Source organism: Mobula birostris, chromosome 31, assembly GCF_030028105.1.
Source record: "Mobula birostris isolate sMobBir1 chromosome 31, sMobBir1.hap1, whole genome shotgun sequence".
In the NCBI taxonomy this organism is placed as follows: domain Eukaryota; kingdom Metazoa; phylum Chordata; class Chondrichthyes; order Myliobatiformes; family Myliobatidae; genus Mobula; species Mobula birostris.
In genome coordinates this window covers 32999804-33021755 of record NC_092400.1, presented here as the reverse complement: position 1 = coordinate 33021755, position 21952 = coordinate 32999804, and the positions used below count along the sequence as shown (strand labels likewise).

Here is a 21952-nt window from a genome sequence, read left to right as displayed (position 1 = left end):
CACATGTGTTAATTTAGAATTGCACCTCATTGAAATAGGCCATTTGGCCCAACTTCTCCATGCTGACCTTTTTTTTTAAACTTGAACTGATCCCATTTCCTTTGTCTTATGCCCATATCTTGTGCAGCTGCAACATAATATCCCTGACATACTTAATACCCAGACTGATGAAGACCAGTGTAGCAAACAGTGCCTTTGTCTCTGTCTTCCTGTGCCTCGACTGTCAGGTTACAAGTGTTGCCCCCATTTAACTTGCCAAAAGTACAATGCCTCTCTCCTGTTTAAATCAAATTCCATTTGCATTGCTTGAACTACTTTCCAAGTTGGTCTAGGTCCTTTTATAAACTTGGATAACTACTTGTATGCTTTTAGCATCTATTTAGCAAAGCCTAGTCTTTATCTGTCTTGAACCTCTGCCACAGGGCCAAGACATTGTTCTGTAAGCCTGTCCAGTAGTTTGCTAAAACCTGTCCCATGGTAACTGTAATTACTCATTGCCTTGAAGTTCAGGACTAGAAATTCTGGGCCCCCTAGGGCAACAGATGTGGGTTGCTCTGGTGTCATCACTCAGGCACCAGGACACTTTCTCACCCCAGTTCAAAGAACAAAACAGTAGATGCCCCTTCTGGCAGAGCAAATTAGGAAAACTGCTTTCGTCAGCAGTCAGAGCTTTGAAGCTGTAACCTTCAAGTTCCTGGGTGTCAACTTCTCAAAAGATCTATCCTCAGTGCAACATATTGATGTAATGTCAATGATAGTGCTCAGAATTTTGTGAAGATTTTGGTAAGTCACCATAGACTTGAGCTAATTTCTACAGATGTAACATGGAGGTGAATCTTGCTGGTTGCTTCACTATCTGCTATACAGGTGCCAATGCACAGGATCAGGAAAAAGCTGCAAAGGGTTGTAGACTTGGCCAGTTCCATGGACACCAGCCTCCCCACCACAAAGGATATCTACAAAAGGCAATACCTCAAGGTGGTGTCCATCATTAAGCAGCCTTGCCATGAGGGATGTACCTTTCTCATTACTGCCATTAGAAGAGATGCAGGAGCCTGAAGATGTGCACTTGAGGTTTTAGGAACAGCTTCTTCCCCTTTGCCTTCAGATTTCTGTATGATCCATGAACACTACCTCACTATTTTGTTCTATTTCTATATTATTGTAACTTATAATTTTAATATGCACTGTTCTAGTGCTTCAAAATAACAGATTTCGCAACATATACAGGTTTCCCCCGCCATCTGAAGGTAGAGCGTTCCTATGAAACGGTTCGTAAGCCGAAATGTCGTAAAGTGAAGAAGCAATTACCATTTATTTATATGGGAAAAATTTGTGAGCGTTCGCAGACCCAAAAATAACCTACCCAATCATGCCAAATAACATAAAACCTAAAATAACAGTAACATGTAGTAAAAGCAGGAATGATATGATAAATACACAGCCTATATAAAGTAGAAATACTTTTCCACAATCATTATTGCACTGTTCTCCGGAGCGAAAATCTCACACAAGCGCTGTTGGCAAAAACACGGCACAAGCTCTCTCCAGTAACCTTTAAACTATGAAGCTGCCAGATCATACCAAATAACACATAAAAATACACAGCCGATATAAAGTAGAAATAATGTATGTACAGTATAGTATCACTTACCAGAATCAGGAAGACAGCGCCGAGCACACTGATGATGGTGTGTTAGGCTGAGTTGTCGCAGGTTGGGGCGGTGCAGTGGCCCCCACCCTCTGGGCCACCAACCGATACCGATCCGCAAAACATGCAGTGTTGCAGTGGTAGCCAGGAGGCACACAGCACATTTTTAAGAAAAAAGCCAAAACAAACATGCTAATTAATTAGGTGCTGCCCAGCAGGTAATTGTCGGCCCAGATCAGTGCCGATTTCCGATTGCACCGTCTCTGATCTGGGCTGACAATTACGTGTTGGGCGGCACCTAATTAAATAGCATGTTTATTTCGGCTTTTTTCTTAAAGATGTGCTGTGTGCCTCCCGGCTACTCCTGCATTCTCCGCGAATCGGTATCTGTCCGGGGGTTGGGGTGGTGGGACACTGGGGTGTCATCTCGTCATCGTCTGTTTCCATTAGGGCAGGCAGGTCATCATCTATCTCTGCCCGCCTTGGTGTCGAAGGTCGAGGTTCGTTGTCTGCCTTGGCTGATGTGGAAGGCTTGCTTGACTGCTGAGCCTCGTGCATTTTTCTATCACACAGTTCTTTGTAAGGACTCAAACCATCTTGCAAATATCTCCTAAACCGACGTACCCTTTCAAAATTAAAGTCGTACTTTATCATTGCAGTGAAAATCCCATGCAGTAGCTTCACGTTCATTTCGCTACTGCATTCGGTTTCGATTGTTATCCTTTTTTCTTCCAATTGCATCAGCTCTTCATCTATCAGTTCTTGGTCATGGGATGCTAAAACCTCTTGAACATCAGCTTCCACAAGCCAAACTCACTTTGTCCTTGCTTTGTTCACCACAATCGAAACGCTTAATTATGTCTAGTTTTACACTAAATGTAACACCCTTACGAGTTCTTTTAGGCTTTTCCGATACCATAGAACTCATCTTGCAAACGGCTGCTCACAGGCACGTGTTTAAGCAATGCCGGCGAGAATGCCGTGCTGAATCCGGGGAGAGCGGCTGCTCGGGACGCACACTGCCTTTTATCGTGCGCTGTCTGTCTTCATAACAGTGAAAACACCTTCTGAAAGCGAAAACAGGGTAGTAATGTAGGTCTTTTTGTATCAGTGAGGTTTCATAAAGCGAACATTCGAAAAGCGGGGGACACCTGTATCAGTGATAATAAACCTGATTCTAATTCTATGCAGTTGAGCATCAGTTGGTGTGGCATTTTTGCAACTTCCCCTGCGCTGTAGGAGAACATGCCATGACTTGATGGCTTGCATGGGACCTGCAGGCATGTACTGTAACTAAGGTGCCTGGGAATTTTGCTCATCATATCCCATGTCGTATGATGTGGACGATCATGACCATGATTGTTCTTGGTAAATTTTTCTATAGAAGTGGTTTGCCATTGCCTTCTGGGTGGTGTCTTTACAAAATGGATGACCCCAACCATTATCAATACCCTTCAGAGATTGTCTGCCTGGCGTCAGTGGTTGCATACGCAGAACTTATGGCTGCTCATACAACCATCCACCACCTGCTCCCAAGGCTTCATGTGACCCTGAATTTTGGGTGGGTGGGTGGGTGGGGGGGCTAGACCCACACTACCACTACCACCTAGAAGGACAAGAACAGCAGATACCTGGGAAGACCACCACTTGGAAATCCCCCTCCAAATCACTCACCATCCTGACTTGGAAACATCACAGTTCCTTCATTGTTGCTGGGTGAAAATCTTGGAATTCTCTCCATAACAGCACTGTGGGTGTCCCTACATGTTAGGGACTGCAGCGGTTCAAGAAGGCAGCTCATCACCACTTCCTCAAAGGCAACTGGGGATGGGCAATAAATGCTAGCTTGGCTGGCGATGCCCACATCCTATAAGCAGGTGCTACACCTTGCCCAAGGGTGGCCTGCAGGAGGGAAGGAGTGCCTTCTACCTCTTTTGGTAGAGACGTACTAGTGTCTGCACCCCACCACAGTACTACAAATTATACACATTTTTACACAAAAAAAACACCAACAAAAATGCATTGTGGCTGTTTTATTAAGTACACTTGCTTGTTAATACAAATACAGCACTGTATGTTACAAATGTTTTGCTGCAACCTTGTTATAGCTAGCACCCTGTTTGTTCATGGACATGTGCATCTGACCTCAGTGAAGTGCTTTGTCAGGCACTGACGCCTTTTAAATTCACCTGCATAAGAGATGAATTGGATATCCATGACATCCACACCACAGCTGGTGTCAATAACTATTGGAATTACTGTCACCTCATCTGCAACAGGAATGTCGCCTCTGAAGTCTCATAGTGGATATCACCTCACTGGCAGTACGCTGTCACTAAACCACTAGGAGTGGTGGATGGCTATCTAGCTTGTTCTGAAGTCTACTTAAGGAGTTTCTGTGAAGAAACTGTAGGCTTCACTACCAGAATTGGTTTGGGAATGACCAGGAGGTCCAGGAATTTCTTAAGAGCAGGCATAAGACACCATTGCATTGGAACTGCCACCCCTGAAGGTCAAGGCCATGGTGAGTACCATGGCTGCACAATGTCCAGAAACTCATTCATAGCCATAAAAGGTGGATTGTTCGGTAGTGTCGGGACCATTTACAACCTATACACTGAGGAGCCTCTGAATACCAAGAATTGAGATGGGATTGTCAAGGACTGAGGAAACCTTCAGCACTTGATAGAATTAACTTGTTAATGATAACTATCCATGAGCTCATTTAACTCCATTCTACATGAACTACACTGGGGCTTCCTCACTGGCCCCTTTAGTAATGGTAGGGGTCCGTGGTCTAAAGGTTAGGAACCCCTGACCTAGCCCTGACTATTCTCCATGGTCCCCAAGACCAACAAGAATTTGTGTGGTAGTTGAGTGTTCTTGTACCACTCGGATAGCACTCCCACAAACTGTACAAGCAGAATTATCAGTACAGTTCCATCGAGTATCTTGCATGCGGGTGTCGTAGTGTGCTCTGCACCATCCCTCAATTCCAAGCACTACACGTCGGCTGCAAAACACCAAGGCCTCTGGAGCAGTGTTTGCTTCTTAGAAGCATGGGTGGAGAATTGCTTTGGTCACAAATCCATGACCTCTTCATTCAAGTCTCAGAAGTGGAGGGTATTCCAGGGATCAATCATATCTGTCTATTTAAAAATGGAGACAAATCTAAGAGGAGCCTTCTGTCCACAACAGGGAATGTTATCACCAGGATCCTCATCAACTGCATCTTCCCAGTGACTTGGAAGACATGCTTTTTAGATCATAGTATTGACTCTAGAGTTGGTAGATTCGAATTTCACTGAAGCTCAAAATAGTCAAAAGATCAGCACCAACCACTACTCCTATTTTCATATCTTAACCTTTTGACTGTTAACTGAAAGACTGTGGTCCAACAGATTTTTTTTTTAAAAGAAATGTTCCACTGTTCTCCATCTTATCCACTTCATTACTGGGACATAGAGTACAGGCTCTTTCATCAATCATGATGAATACAACATCCATTTTCAAAGGTCCCCACCATTCTACGGATGCTTCAAAATGATAAGCAAGCACTGTAGAGGTAGATCCAGCATTTTCTCTGCAAAATCTTCCATCTTCTAGCAGGATAAGCCAAGGTTGGCATCTTTCCCCTGTCCAGCACAGAGGCGCTAGTTATTTTCACTTGACTTTAGTGGTCACATTGGCATGCCTGATGCCCATCTCCCAAAGTGGACTTGCTCTTTTGAAGGCAAACGATTGCTGGGTGGAAGGGTTCACAAAACTGCCTGGAAAATGACTAATATTTCCTCCCTGTGACCACTCAATGTAGGAAGGAATCCAGGATCAAATGTTGGTAGTTCTCAACCCTGTGTGAACTGGATGGAGAGCACCACCACAGCAGTCTGATAGCCACCTGCCCATCTGTGGACTTGCCCCATTCTCACCAATCTCTGGATTCTACACCAGCCAGCCACCTTGGAACCAGTGGTGCTGAAGTGAAACCTGAGGAGCAGCCCAAGAAAAGAGACTAAATTAAAAGTTTGCAAAAGTATTCTAATTCAGTATGTGCCTGGCGGGGACAGGAAAAGGGCAGTGCAGGACCGAATAATCTCAGCTGATGTGATCCGTTCCATATGTTCTGCTCTAGCATTACACCATTTCACACAACAGTGCAGATGACCACTACTCTATGCTTGGTAGCAGATTTCACTTCACTTCCAGCCACTAAATACCAATAAGTGGATGCTGCCAGCAACAGGGAGGCAAAAACAAAGGCACCGGGAGAATTTCTTCAGGCTTGGTCTTCATTTGAAATTGGATTTTGTTTGGAGAAATTTTTCTTCCCCTGGATTTATTTAAAGGGAACAATATTTGAAGTCGAGTTGTACCTTTCACCTTTGACATTCTTTAAGCTGTTCCATCCTGCTTTTACAGGTTTCCCCCGCCATCCGAAGGTAGATCGTTCCTATGAAACGGTTTGTAAGCCAGAATGTCGTAAAACGAAGAAGCAATTACCATTTATTTATATAGAAAAAATTTGTGAGCGTTCGCAGACCCAAAAATAACCTACCAAATCATGACAAATAACACAAAACCTAAAATAAGAGTAACATATAGTAAAAGCAGGAATGATATGATAAATACACAGCCTATATAAAGTAGCAATACTTCTCTACAATCATTGCCGCACTGTTCTCGGTAGTGAAAATCCCGTGCAAGCGCTTTCGGCAGAAATACTCTCTCCAGTAACCTTTAAGCTATGAAGATTCCAAATCATACCAAATAACATGTAAAAATACACAGCTGATATAAAGTAGAAATAATGTATGTCCAGTGTAGTATCACTTACCAGAATCGGGAAGACAGCGCTGAGCACACTGATGATGGTGTGTTAGGCTGAGTCGTTGGAGGTTGGGGTGATGCAGTGGCCCCCACCCTCTAGGCCGCCTACCAATCCGCAAAGAATGCAGCGGTACAGCAGTGGCTGGGAGGCACACAGCATATCTTTAAGAAAAAAAGCCGAAGTAAACAAGCCAATTAAATAGGTGCCGCCTGGCACATAATTGTCGGTCCAGATCAGAGGCAAAATTCAGCAATTGCCTCTGATCTGGGCCAACGTTTACGTGCTGGGCGGCACCTAATTAATTAGCTTGTTTATTTCGGCTCTTAAAGACGTGCTGGGTGCCTCCTGGCTACCGCTGCATTCTCCACGAATCAGTATCGGCCCAGTGGTTGGGGTGGTGGGACACTGGGGTGTAATCTATTCATCGTCTGTTTCCATCATAGCAGGCAGGTCATCTTCTATGTTTGCCTGCCTCGATGTTGAAGGTCGAGGTTTGTCAGCTGACGTGGAAGGCTTGCTTGACTGCTTAGCCTCGCACATTTTTCTATCATACAGTTTTTTGTAAGCACTCAAACCATCTTGCAAATATGCCCTAAACCGATGTACCCTTTCAAAATTAAAGTCGTACTTTATTATTGCAGCAAAAATCTCACGCAGTTGCTTTACATTTAGTTCCTGGACGGCTTCACTTTCGGTCCGTTCGCTACTGCCCTTAGTTTCGAGTGTTATCCTTTCCTCTTCCAATTGCATCTGCTGTTCATCTATCAGTTCTTGTTTATGGGATGCCACAACCTCTTCAATATCATCTTCGTCAACTTCCACAAGCCAAACTACTTTGTCCTTGCTTTGTTCACCGCGATCGAAACGCTTAATTATATCTAGTTTTACGCTAAGTGTAACACCCTTGCGAGCTCTTTTAGGCTTTTCCAATACCATTGAACTCATCTTGCTAACGGCTGCTCACAGGCGTGTGTTTAAGCAATGCCGGCCAGATTGCAGTTCTGGGGGAGGAGCTTGGCTGCTCGGGGCACGTGCTGCCTCTTTTCGTAACAGTGAGGTTTCGTAAAGCGAACGTTCAAAAAGCAGGGGACACCTATACTCCCAAGAGATGCACCACAGCTGACGGTAGTGACCTGGTTGTGTTGAGTAACCTAGGATGGAGAAGCAGTTTAATTGGAAATACCACAATTCTGGTCTGCACATTTCTCTCTGAAGAGAAAAGAATTGAAGGTGTAAGTCAGGGGTCAGCAACCTTTTTTCCTCTGTGGGCTGGATCGCATATTAGTGAGTGGACGGTGGGCCAGATAAATGCCATTTTTTTAAAAAAAAACAACAACAACTTGAAATATGGGAATTATCCATTTAAATATACCTAGTTGTGTTTTGCCTCAAATTAATGAATAACACGTGCTAGAAAATCATTTGTGCTTAACCAATGATGCCAATTAGTAATCAAGGAACTCAGTTTAGTTGCAATTTATTTCAATCAAGGCATCCTTTGAATCTACTAAAAGGACACAAAGAATCTTTAAACATAAAACGTATGAACATGATGCATTGAATAGTGGTAAATTAAGTATATTAAAAAAGAAAATTTTAATGCAAACAGTTGATAACTCAGTGTGAAACTTGATGCTGTTTGTTGCTTGAAAGCTTCTCAATAATGGGTGTCAGACTTGTTGATGCCAAGAGCAAGATATTATCCAGGTGGGCATTTGTCAATCTTGTTTACAAATGGGGTGTGCAGTTTTGAAAATAGTTGCTCACCCAGATAAGTGCTGCCAAACAATGATGCCATCTTTTTTGCATTGTCCACTAAGTTAGGATACTTCCCACTTGGATGAATATGTTTTCTATAGAAGTCAAGCACTGACACATCTTCAGAATGAAATTTCAATCTCAGTATGTCATCACACTGCATCTCAATCAATTCCATTTGAAAAATTTCTGTTGCAGTGTCCACTTCCACATCAAATGGAGTAGCAAACAGCTTGAACTCATTTACATGCAAGCTAAAATCAGCAAAACGAGATGAAAATTCTTCTCTCTTGGACCATATTCACAAAAATGCCTGGATCTTGTGCTTTACTTTTTTTTGAAAAATAGGAGAATGCACAATTTCCTTTTTGAATCTGGTACTCCCACACTGTAGCTTTCTTTCCACTATGGTGGGTCTCTTAATGTCACCTGATACTTGCCACCGTCTTCACAGCAACATTTTCTAGGCAAACGAGACAAATTGGTTTCCCAGTTTGCTCGATGAAGAAGTAATCTAGTGTCCAAGTGTCTTGGAAATTTCGGCACTCAGCGTCTACCTTCCTGCGTTTTGCATTCATTGCCATTGGAATTTTTTTCTTCGATTTTATTTTGAAACGCGAGTTATTCAATAGGTATCGTAGCGCATGTAAGTATATGGATATTTAGCATGGATTTCTTGTTAAAATACAGTGATACTGTTTCTGTTCACAAATTTGAACGATCCCATCTGAAAACCTGTGCGTGCACGTAGATTATCTAATACATATTAATAAGGTAGTCTGCCTTCCCGTCGTTCGTATATACCAGTGTTTGGCTTGGAACAAAACGGAACCTGGGGCCAGTGTAACAAGACAACATGCATGTCCATCAGTGTGGTTGCGTGAAACACTCAGAATAAGGAAAAATTGCTTCCGGGCGGGATAAGCATAGTATCCCGATATTTGCACGCGGGCTGGTCCACAGGCCGTAGGTTGCCTACCCCTGGTGTAAGTGATCCCTGTAAAATTCTCGGTGTGTTTTAAAAGGAAAATCAATCCAATGTGATGAACACAGTGGGGAAAATTGTAGAAATCTAGTGACACCATCTGTGTATTGACTGATAGATATTACCCCTGTGACATTACAAGGTTCATACCTCTTTTTTTTTTTTTCCCCCATTAATTCCATTTGGTCAGCTCAAAAGAAATTGAAACTCAGCAAACCACTCAGTATCTGGTACCTATCCAGCCATTCCATCTCTCCATTTACCCCTGCCCCCTGCCCCCCCCCCCGCCAATCCCCATTAATACCACTTTCCAGAAGCTGAGTGCTCAATAATTCTCTCGAGCCTGTTCAAACTTGGAAACAATTGGAACTTCAGAGCCTAATAAACTCTTCCCAGGCTTTCAGCTAGGTACAGCTAGTGATTTGAACCAACGTTTTGATAACAAACTCTGCTGCTCTTCTGCATCTCCAGGGAAGAAACTCATTCTGCAATGATTTCAACCCGTTGCCCTGACTCAAAGCATACTCTCAATTGCTAATAAACAATGGTGGATCAGGGATGGTTAACTGGTACATCCTGTGACTGTCTTCATGAGCAAGTTTTTGTTTTGGAATAACAATCCTTTTTCCATCATTCTGCTGTCAAGTACAGATTAAATTTTCTAAAATTTGGTTCTGAATTTCTTCTGTTCATGAATTGAATTTAATGAATAATTTAACCCTTGTGGGGTTATTTCCTAAACCTTTTTTTGTAAGCAAGCTGGTTGATGCAGTCAAAAGAGCAAAAATGCTCGTTTGGTGGTCTTTTTTTTAATTAGCATTTAATGCTAATCAAAATATTGTATTAATATTGCATACTCTAAAAATAACACTTGAATTTCAGCCTCTATGGACTTAATGTTGACTTGTGTTTTGAAGTTAACTACAGGTGGTACTGGGGCAAAAAGATGCATACTGCAAAGATGTTTGATATCCCTGTTTTATTCTTTACATTGCCAGTGACTGAAAACACTATCTAAAATCAATTCAGCAGATGAAATCAACAGGAGGTATTACAGTGATAATCAAATATTCACTCAACAGCTTTTATACTTGATCTCTATTCTGTTTTCTGCGCTATTCTTTCTATCGCCTGGGCTGTCACCTTTTGTTCCACCTCCTGGGGTGCCTTCTCCACATTTCCACTTCCCCCACTCTCAATGGAACCCATGGCAGCTCTAAAACGTGATTTAATGTGTGGCAGAATTGCCAATGAATGTTAGTATGGCTTTTACCCTGATCCTTAGACCAACATAAAAGCCTCCTATTAAGTTTTTCTTTATTCTTTGGAGTTGACTGTATTGGATGTAGTACCTGTTTGGGTTATTGTTGAAGATAAGAGATGAAGAGAAATGTGTGCCATCCAATTGGGATGGTTGAATTAAGGGGAGGTTTCTCTGGTGAGGGTCACTAATGTTGGGCTTGGGGCTTTTGTTCAAGAGGAGATGAAGAGATAATAGGATTCGACCCAGAGCAGGACTGTGATTTGACGAAGCCAAGGGTGAGATCGATTGAGGATCGGTGACTATGGAGAAGCTTTGAGCTCCAACTTGTGCACATTTGACTGTTTAATTAAAATGGGCCTTTTTCTGTTTTGTTGTTTTCTTTACTTGCCCTTTCATCACAGGAAGTTCAAGTTCAAATGGTTCCCTTTAATGAGAGTGTATACAACCTGAAACCCCCCTGTCACGCTCTCTCTCCATCGAGCGAGAGAGAGGGATCGCTGGAGTACAGAGCCTTTCCTCCAAAGTCAGCCGGCAATCAGCAAGCACACCACCTGCTGTCTCAGTGTTCCAGTCTCCCACAACACTTCAGTCGGTGAAATCGGTGAGGTTTCTCTTTCAGCTGCACGGTTTCAAGGAGAATCGATGACATAGCGGAGGACATTGAAGCACAGCTGTTGGAACGGCTTAACGAGTCATCCAAGTCGATGAGTCTACCAATGTCAACAACAAGACAATACTGCTGGTTTATGTGCGATACATATTTCAAGACGATGTGCACGAGGATATGTTGTCTGCACTGTCGCTGCCAGCTAACACAACTGGGGCAGAACTATTCAAGTCTTTGAATGACTACATGTCAGGCAAACTGTACTGGTTATTCTGTGTTGGAGTATGCACAGATGGGGCTGCAGCTGTGACTGGATGGTTTCCTGGTTTCACTACCCAAGTCAAAGAAATTGCTCCTGAATACACTGTGTCATACACAGGGAAATGCTGGCTAGCCGAAAAATGTCACCTGATCTTAACAGCATATTGAGTGACGTTGTTGAAGTTATCAATCACATCAAAGCAAAAGCCCTTAACTCACGTCTGTTTGAGCAGCTTTGTGAGGAAATGGATGCAGAGCACAAACGCCTTCTCTTACACACTGAAGTCAGGTGGCTATCAAGGGGAAGAGCCCTGGCCAGGGTTTTTGAGTTAAAAGAGCAGCTACAGAGATTTCTTTCAGGGGAAAAAAGTCACCACTGGCAGCACACTTCAGTGACGAGGAGTGGATAGCAAAACTCGCTTATCTGTGTGACATCTTCAACCTGCTCAATGAACTCAATTTGTCACTTCAGGGGAGAATGACAACTGTCTTCAAGTTGGCAGATAAAGTGTCTGCTTTCACAGCCAAACTGGAACTGTGGGGACGGCGAGTGGACAGGAGCATATTTGACATGTTCCCAACATTAGCTGGGATTTTGGCAGAGACTGAGGCTGCACCGTCTTTCTCACAGCTGGTGCGCGATCACCTATCTTCACTGTCGACAGAATTCGAGCGTTACTTCCCAACCGCAAATGACCGAAGATGTGCAAAGGAATGGGTCCGTGACCCGTTTGTGAATGTCCCCGGTGAATCATCCATGTCAGCGCGACAAGATGATCAACTCCTCAAGCTTGCAAATGACGGTGGGCTGAAAAGTATATTTGACATAACATCTATGCCGGCATTCTGGATCAAAGTCAAGACTGAATATCGTGAGATAGCCACGAAAGCACTGAAAACATTGCTTCCATTTCCAACATAATATCTCTGTGAAGTGGGGTTTTCTGCAATGAATGTAATGAAAACTAACTTGCGGAATAGACTGGACATAAGGAACCCCCTTTGAGAATCACTGTCTCACATCACCCCTCGATGTTGCAGGGAAACAAGCCTAGGGCTCCCACTGATTCAGCGATATTGGTGTGTTGCAATGATTTTATATGTTCATACAAAGAAAATATACACTGTGTGTTTAATATCCAAACATTACTTAAAATGTTATGATGCTATTAACTTATTAGTTAAAGCATCCGTTAATCTTGCGAGACCATGGATCTGTGCCTGGAAAGTCTTCACTCTCCAGGGTTCAGGCCTGGGCAAGGCTATATGGAAGACCAGCAGTTGCCCATGCTGCAAGTCTCCCCCCTCCACGACACCAATGTTGTCCAAGGGAAGGGCATTAGGACCATACAGCTTGGCACCAGTGTCGTTGCAGAGCAATGTGTGGTTAAGTGCCTTGCTCAAGGACACAACACGTTCCCTTGGCTGGGGCTCGAACTCACGACCTTCAGATCGCTAGTCCAATGCCTTAACCACTTGGCCACTTGCCCACTGTTGACTTATAAGTGACCTATTGACTTATAAGTGATTTATCACTATATTCATGCAAGGAAAATGTGTTGTGCGTTTAATATTAAATTCGTTAGATAAACCCTCTTAGAAATGAAATTGAGTGTATTAGCCAATTATAAGTGACTTATAGTTGACTTATCACCTATATTCCGGTCGTGATTAACACCCCCCCCCCCCCCCCCCACCACCACTTATGAAGAACCGTAGCTTGAACTGTAGATCATGGACTCCAGCAGAACTACAAACACCATGAAAAGAACAATACAAGGAGAGATATAAGCTGCTTCGTGGATGAACTGGAAGAAGTCGCCTGGGTCTGCAAAATCTGCTGGCACTATCTTTTCTTTATTATGTTCTATGTGCCACAGATTTGAGACTCGCAGGCCTGCAGTTTCCAGGATTATCCCTTTTCCTTCCTTTACAAGGAAGGATTAGCTATTTGGCAGACCTGCAGGACGATGCTGGGTGCTAGAGAGGACAAAGAGATCAGGCCCTGGGGACTTGTCCACCTTGCTCTTCAATAGACCTCTTTATCTCAAAATGTCCTAGCATATTGGCAAGCTCCACGCTGACAGCAGTAATCTCCTTGGTGAATATTGATGTAAAGTTCATGTTTAGAACTGCACCCATATTTTCCACATCAAAGCACGTGTCCTTGAGTGATCTTTTCCTTTCCCTAGTTATCCTCATGCCCATGATGTATGTTAAAATGCCTTTGAATTCTCCTTAAGCTACTTCCCACTGATCCATAGACTCCACTGGCTTTGCTTGTTCTATTTTAGAGTTTGTTTTTTCTGATTTCTTCATGTTCCTGAAGGAGCCTGCTTGATTTCAACTTCCTGAACCTTCTGCTTCCTTTTTCTTGGCTGAATTCACATCTCTCAAAATCCAAGATTCCCTTTCTTTGGATAAATAACAAACCTTGTCCCAGATGAAGTTCCTCAGCTTTGATTTTTTTTTTAATAAATTTGTAAAATGTTTTTTTAATGTATTGCTTGGAAATTAAATTTGGGTTCTGGCCCCAAGTAAGCCTAATCATTTGGAAATCTCCCTGTTCTGAGTTTTTAAGTAATACAATTGGAAGCAAAAGGACCTGGTTTTCAGTCACTGGCAGAAACTGGTTTTATCTTTAACCTTATTGTGTTTTCTCAAGGGGGTTGCTGCTATATTTTCCAATTCTAACCTGAAGAATTTCTCCTCAGTTTCTTTTGTTGAGACAGAGATAGTCTACCCGATCAAATCTGTTAATCGCTTGATCATTCACGTCTGTGCTAATTGGACAGAGAGAGACAGGTAGTGAAACCACATCTTTTTCTCACCCGATTGCAAGTCACACTGTTGTTACATTTCCCATGATTTTTTCGGCTCCTGCATGTGACCCATATTGATGAATTCAGTGAAGTAGCCCCATTTCGCTTCAGTCTCAGCAAATCGTCAGTCAGAACAGACTATCTGAAACAACTCAGTCCTCAGTGAAACCACTTTTTTTTTAAATGTTCAATAGTTCTGATTTTGACCCCATTTCTGATAAGCTACATCCTAAAAGTGTCTCTCCAATTTCCCACCAGGACGCATTAGCACCATCGTGTTTCATGCAAAGGAACACAAGTTCCTGCTGATGGTGAAACTCCATAATCGTCCAGTCCACATTTCCAAGCACCAGGTCCTGCTCACTAATATTGCTACCTTCATCCATGTCAGCAGTTCCCAACCTTTTTTATTGCATGGACCCCTGCCATTAACCCAGTGGTCTGTGAATCCCAGGTTGGGAATCCCTGATTTATGTGGTTATAATCATTCTATTCTCTCTTCATTCAATGGACAAAGTTCCTGCAATGTTTGCACAGAAGTTAGGCTGGTTTTAATGAGATTGAGATATTTCAGGAATTTCTTGTATACGGGATTGAAGTATTTTTGAGTAGAAATCTTCTTCCCAACACTCCCCCACAGAAAGAATAGAACTATGAAACAGTAATTTAATTTGAAGCTTTTTTTTTACATTGAATTGGATGTGTGTTTTTAAAATTGCCTTTCAGAGGCAAGAATTGACGTGCTGGTCATGAGATCCAGTCTCTTTGCCACAGGGAAGTCGGTAGTGGGCTGCTTCAGCTTACTATCCCAGAAACTAAACCATGTAGGTTGCAGAAGGGTGGGGGCCAGTGTGAAGCAATTTCAGAATTGCAAATTTGCTGGGGGAGGGGAAAAACTTTGACTCTGCAAGTTAAGTGACTGCAGTGCACATCAGCAAATCTGGGCGAGTTGCTTGTTGTTTTGATGCTTGAGAACAAACTGTCGTTTCTGCATTCAATTATTCCTGAATGTGGTAGTTAACGAGAAGCAAGACTACTCAATTGAAGTGTCTGCTGTGCATTTTGTCTTAATGACCTAGAATTTTAGAAATGCTTATTTTGGGTTTATAACAGCTGTCAAATCCTGTTTCCTCTTCTTCCCTCCCCTGTCACTGCTCACAGCCACAGACAAACAGTTCTGAACCTGTGAAGTTTGGCGGCCTACTCAGTGATCAAATTTGAGCCAGGTGACATTTGACAGCAGTAAAAACACCCTTAAAGGCCATTTTTTTTATAGCCGAAATTTAATGACTTTTCCTAAAGTGACCCAAAATGCGCAAAAATAAAAATATTTTTAAAATGTTATACTCTTATACAGGTGCTACAAATTTTTGTACATTGAGGCTGCTCTGGGTCAAATTTGACCCGTATCTATTGAAATGGATTTTAGATCTCTGAAACATTAATTAAGGATTAATCACCCATTTATTAATGTCAGATAGGCTATTTATACATTATAAATAGATCTGTGGTTCAAAATTTGGTATAGATACTTGTTATGAGGGGATTCTTGGGCTGGATCATACTGTGAAGGTATAGAATATGAACAGTATGTAAGAGTTAAGCAGCTCCAAAATGCGAAATAAGCACCTTTCAAGCACCTTTTAAAGAATGCCTTCAGCCCACAATGTTGTGCCAAACCTTTTAACCCACCCTAAAATCTATCTAACCCCTCCCTCCTGCATTGCCCTCTGTTTTCTATCATCCATGCACCTATCTAAGAGTTTCTTAAATGTCCGTATGTATCTGCTTCCCTCACCCATCCTGGCAGTATGTACTTCTTTTTAAAAAAAAAAAACACACCTCTGACATCCTCCCCTGTACTTTCCTCCCTAACATCAAGACATCTCTTTAGCAATTTGTGTCGTTCAGTTAACAGCTCTCTGCCTCAAAATAAGCAAAGGTTTATTTATCTCCAAGGACATTGCTTCCACCAGAAGTAAAGAGCTTATTGTAAAATAAAATTGAGACTTTAGAGTCTGGAAAGAGGATTATAATTTTCAAGTGAGAATAATTAGAAGCTTTTATATAATTAAAAATAAAGTGCAAATAAATTGTTACTGATTTTTGCATAGAATTTTGAAATACTGTACAGAGAATAAGACTCAATAAAAGGAAAATAAAAACTGCTGTTTTAAAACCTTGGGCTCTGCATTCAATAACTTTTCAGGGTTTTATTGCCTTGAGATGGGGTTGAGTGAGATCCAGGATCAGCCATGATGGAATGGCAGAGCAGACTTGATGGGCTGAATGGCCTAATTCTGCTCCTGTGTCTTAAGGTCTTGTGGTCTTATCCCAGAGTACTGGTGTCTGATGTAAGCTGATGTGCACTGCAGGGATGAACCCTTGCTGATTTCATAGAAGACTGAAATGTTCATCTGAGACTCTGCCTGTTTGGGTAGGTGTTAATGCCTTGATGAGCATCTGGTAGATTCTACGGTCAGAAAGGGTGAGATCTAGTCAGTTGTGGGAATTTTTCTTTCATTGTAACAAGTGAAAGTTGTTTTGTGATCCCATAGTATTGGCCAGTATAAATTTTCAATCAGTTTTCTAGTGTGACTTTTATTGCTGGAGCTCCTACATCTTCAAAGCCATTGCTGCACTTACCGTAGCTTTCCATGTCCCTTGGCCCCATCTCCATCCAATTCTTCTCATTTTTGTCCTCGTTGTTCTGTTGTATCTGTTCTTGGGTTGTGTAGCTTGCCGTGTGGTGTGTGTGTTGCACCGCATTTGGTTCACCATATGTTACCCGTGCCCCATGCTAACCACCGGCTGCCACTATTCACTTGTGAACCTTCCACAACCAGTTTCAGACCTCACTCAAATCACCATTGTTTTTAGGTGGAATTTGCCAATATTTGTGCTGATGTACATCCTTCCATATTTTTTTAAAAACTCCCATTTCTTTTTGCTTATGGGGGGGCGGGTGCATGCACACGGTAGTGTACTGGTTAGCACAACGCTTCACAGTGCAAGCGACGCAGGTTCAATTCCTGCTACTGCCTGTAAGGAGTTTTACGTTCTCCATGGGTTTCCTCCGGGTGCTCCGGTTTCCTCCCACAGCCCAAAGACATACCGGTTGCGTTGGCTAAATTGTCCTGTGATTAGGCTAGGGTTAAATCGGGAATTGCTGTCAGTGCAGCTTGAAGAGCCAGAAGGGCCTTTTCCCCAGTGCATCTTAAATAGATTAGTAATGTTTTCCTAAGAGACTAGTCACCAAGGAGACAGTACTGAGTCAATAAACTCTTGTTTGTTTCTCGTCCTCAATGTTACTCAAAGTTTGATCATCTTGAGCTGCAACCCAGTTTAACGCCATGGTGTAACTGTCAACGGTTCCACCATGTGATGGTGTTGTGTGGTCCCTGTATATCAGCAAGTGCTGAAAGCATTATCATGGCATTGATCTGGCACGAAGGGTGTCACCCAACAACTTGAGGTATTGCTCTGACTACCCCAGAGATGTGCCGCGCATCTGTTCTCTAGTCTCTCGCTTTGATCACAGAGGAAGGGCAGGAGCAGGTGTGTGTCTTTCTCTGAAGGAGTGGGGCAGAGGATTATCCTGATTACTTAAACAGAGGTTTTTAAACAATCTCGCAAGTGAAAAGATGATATTTACTGCTTCTGAGTTGAAACCTTTTCAATTAAATCTTTAAAGTGTGCCAAAGATGAAGCAGGAGTTTCTGTCTCAGTAGTTAACAACCAATCTCTAATATTTACTGTCTCCAAATCTCTGTGGGATTGATTTTACAACAGCATTTCACCCTATTTTCCAAGTTTGTTTCTTTAGATATCTTAAATCTGCAAGTGGTGTTTTCTTATCTCATCGCTTACATATCTTTGCATTCCTTCCACTTAGATCATGATGTGAGGATAGCAACTGAACACTTAGGATTAGGGTGCCTTCTCCAAGGCGCGTGCACACAATAAGCTGACACCTGTATTCATGCACTTTATGGAGGATTGGGTATTTGGGCTTTAAAGTGGTTATTATTCAACACCCTCCCCCGCCCCCTGCCCCCCGCCACTATATCAAAAGTTGTTAAGAGTATCACTGGTCTCTGTAATGTATTTTTTGGTTAATGTTTTAATACAGATTTTTGCAGCTTTTTTTTGTTCATAACAAAATACAAGGAAGCAGCTGAATGCTTTCGGATGCCTTCAACTTAAAAACACATAGCCTATGACAGAATTCTTTGTATCTGGCATCAAGAAATGAAATCTGCCTTTAAACTTTGGTTTTAAAATGCAAGTGCACAGAAGTGGAACATGTCAGGTTAACCAAGTCATCTACATAAAATATTGTCTATCTCTTGACACAACAATATGCATGTTTAAAGGACTCTTCAGTTAAATACGCCAAAAACAAGGAAACTCCAAGGACAAAGAAATCCTTGTCTCCTATGTTAGAAGCAAGTGTCCCTGATAGTTGAATAAAATAAATGGTCCAAATTGAATTAAAACCTGTAACATAAATGTCGTTCAGGTAAAAGGGGGCTTTGAGAAGTTTGGGTGAACAGCAACAGTCAGTGTAACTGCATGAAATCCAGATGTTTCACGTGGGTTATTCAGTAGAATTAACCAATGTGACAAAGTTTTAAAATGTTGAGACTCAGAGGATGACAAGCTATTTTGGTTGTGGTAAATTTTGCATATATTTGTTTAGGTCTGTACATTCCATCTGAAATATTTTCTCTGTAAATATCCTGCCCTGACTACCCTGTAACCATGGAGATGTTATAGAATGGATCTGGCCACTTGTTCAACCCAAATGTGGTTTAAACAATTCTCATTATAACTCAATTGGCAGGAAGAATTTGGCTTGAGAGTTGAGTTCCAATCCATGGCAATCATCTCTCTGGAATACCAGCCAGAATGTACTGGGAAATTGCTGTCGTGCTGTGTAAAACTCCTGATATTTCTGTGTGTATGCACTCTTATATTTGGTATATCTGTACAGTGGTGGAAGTCTTATTCCTCTCATTCCCTGGGGTGTTGAACCCCTGCACAAAGGCGGGGAATCAGCTATCTGTCAATGGAAAAGAATAGAAAAAATAGCCAGCAAGGGACAAGGCTTAGGGAGTTCAGTATTTTTAATTAATTTTTTTCAATGATTTTAGTGGTTTTGTGCTTTTAATCTGTTACATTTTTATGCTTAATTATATAATGGAATTTGTTAAATGGCTTTTGAATGGATGTTCAGAAGCATTCAAGGTCCTTGGATAGGTCAGACAGTCAGTTAAGATTGGGGATATGGCTGAGCTGGCTCTCAATTTGTTTTTCCTTCTGCTCCTTCCACATAGCCCACCCCTACAACATGGACATTATTACATTGTACAGCTTGTTGCTCTGCACAGGGCCTTGCTGTTTAAGATTGGGATGGCATTTGCCAATGGATCCACAAGTACTTGCCAGATGATAGAACATTCTGGTCCAATGTCATGCAGCCAGTTTCAGAGGTGCTGCTTCCAAGCCCGTCATGAGAGGATGTTTCTTATGGTGGGGGGATCTCAGACCAGAGGACACCGCCTCAGTACAGAGGGATGTCCTTTTAGAGTGGAGATGAGGAGGAGAGTGGTGAATCTGTGGAATTCATTGACGCGAAGGTCAAGTCTTTATGTGTACTTATGATAGAGGTTGATAAATTGATGGGATGGTCAGGGTATGATGGGATATGGGGAGAAGACAGGAGATTGGGGCTAAGAGGAGAAATAGATCAGCCATGATGAAATGACAGCAGACCTGATGGGCCAAATGGCCTAATTCTGCTCCTATATCTCATGGTCTTATGATCAATTTTCAAAAATGAAGCAATGAAAATGTGAAATATCTGTATTTTCTATCTAATGCAAGTTGTTTTCAAACAAGTGTCATCTGGGTGAGAGAAAAAGAGCAACTCTTACTTTATAATTTGATATTCATATTACAATTTCATTGATACCTAATCTTTAGATATGAAATCATTTCAATCATGCATTAACATCTCAAACAGGTCTATTTCTATTTCTGATATCTTTTTTCAGTGGGTTTCCTGACAGATCTATTTGATATTGAGAGATTATTGCATTTCTTTTCCCCTTTGCCAAAACGCTATTGAGTAGAAAAGATACATTTTTCTTCAGCTATTGATTTTAAAAAAAAGAAAAAGATCTTCTGAAGAATTTGCTAATACAGCGAACCTCAAGGAAATCTTTTATCACTAAATATTGTTACTAATAGGGTGTAATCGTTAGTGTTATCTACAAACATTTGTATGTGGGGGAAATGCTGCCACAAAGCCATTCTGTCGTCTTGATTTTCAATTGTGTATTAATAATTGGACTTTTTTAATTGACCATAGCTTGTTGTTACCTTAATGTTATTTGTCTTAAATATTGAGTGGCATCATAGCGTTATTCTTTGATTTTATGATATGGACTGCATTCTGAGTGATATCAATGGTTTAGCTATCTGTACACTGTTGTGTCCCTTTGATTTGTTTACATTTGTTCATTTATTTTCTCTTAGAAAATATCTGTTCTTTATTGAAAGAGTACATATTTGTCCTTTCTTGTCTGCATTGTGCTGATAATATTTTTGTGGTAATAATCATTGCAGCCTAATGATTGATTCTTTCTTTCTCTCTCCTTTACCGCACCATTACAGCTGCCAAATTTTATCAGGGCAGGCTCGCAACACATTTTAGGAAATGAGGTTGGATACAAGGATCAGCTGGACCCGGACTGTAACTTCAGCAAATGGTGTTTCTTTCTGTTTGTATTCGAAATGGTAGTTAAATTCATTTCCTGATAGTGAGTGATGGAGTTTCATGGACCACGTTAGACCTCAGCAATTTGAGTTTTGTTAACTGCCGATCAGAAGTATTTCTGTTTCTCATCCAGAATTTCCTTACTTTAGGATGAAAGAGGAAGCTTGGCTTACAACTGAGTCTTTATGCCACTGTTTGGTACTTTTAAAATCAGTTAAGCGGACATTTGCTTCAATCTGAAAAGCTTTATCAATCTCTGGTTGGTAAATAGGATAATGGCTACCTTAAAACAGTTCTAAATAAGGAAAACTGCAAGCCTGAGAAAAGAAACAGAAATTATTTCATTTCATCTGACATTTAACGCTTTGAGTATTGAGTGGTGTACTGAGTTCGATTTCTGCTTCAACTTAATACAAAAATCATTGCTTGTAGTCTTCACCTTTTTATTTCAGATGAATCAAACAGATGGCAAGGGAAGAACATCGCCCAGAAGACAAGACTGGATCTTCTTACTAATTTACATTTGTTCATCCTCAAGAACATTGCCAATGCAAATAGGTTGTAGGAAGAATGTCTCAGCTGTAGCTTCAAAAAGAGGGATAGAATATGAATGGAAAGCTTGTAACAAAGTGGTCATTGGAGAGAGATTATTCTTTGAACTTTATTGAGCAAGGCAAAGAATAAGCTGAAATCTGGAGTGGGAAGAAGGCAGAGTTGTTGTAGTCGGCTTTAGATGGGTCAGAATTCTAGTGAGACGTTAAGCGACCCAATCTTTCAAATACTGCTTGAGTGTTTCCATCTAATGAGTGTACTGGACCAGAGCATGTTCATGTAATGGTTTTGATGGCCGAGTGTGGGAAGGGCTTGCTGGGGAAAGGGTGCAGTGAGGAAAGCAGCGTAGAGATGAATGCAGGTGGTTGTGATGGAAGCTCCATTGGAATAAGGAAGAGATTATACAGTTTTCTTGGAGATCGGAATGATGAGAGGCAGAG

The 21952-nt window shown here is 41.7% G+C and overlaps 1 protein-coding gene across 4 annotated transcripts in view; it reads left to right on the top strand.

The window, feature by feature from the left end:
• The window catches only part of LOC140190947 (sodium- and chloride-dependent GABA transporter 1), a 99125-nt gene that overhangs the window by 14779 nt on the left and 62394 nt on the right, over window positions 1–21952 (top strand). The gene's annotated exons all lie outside the window — the stretch shown is intronic.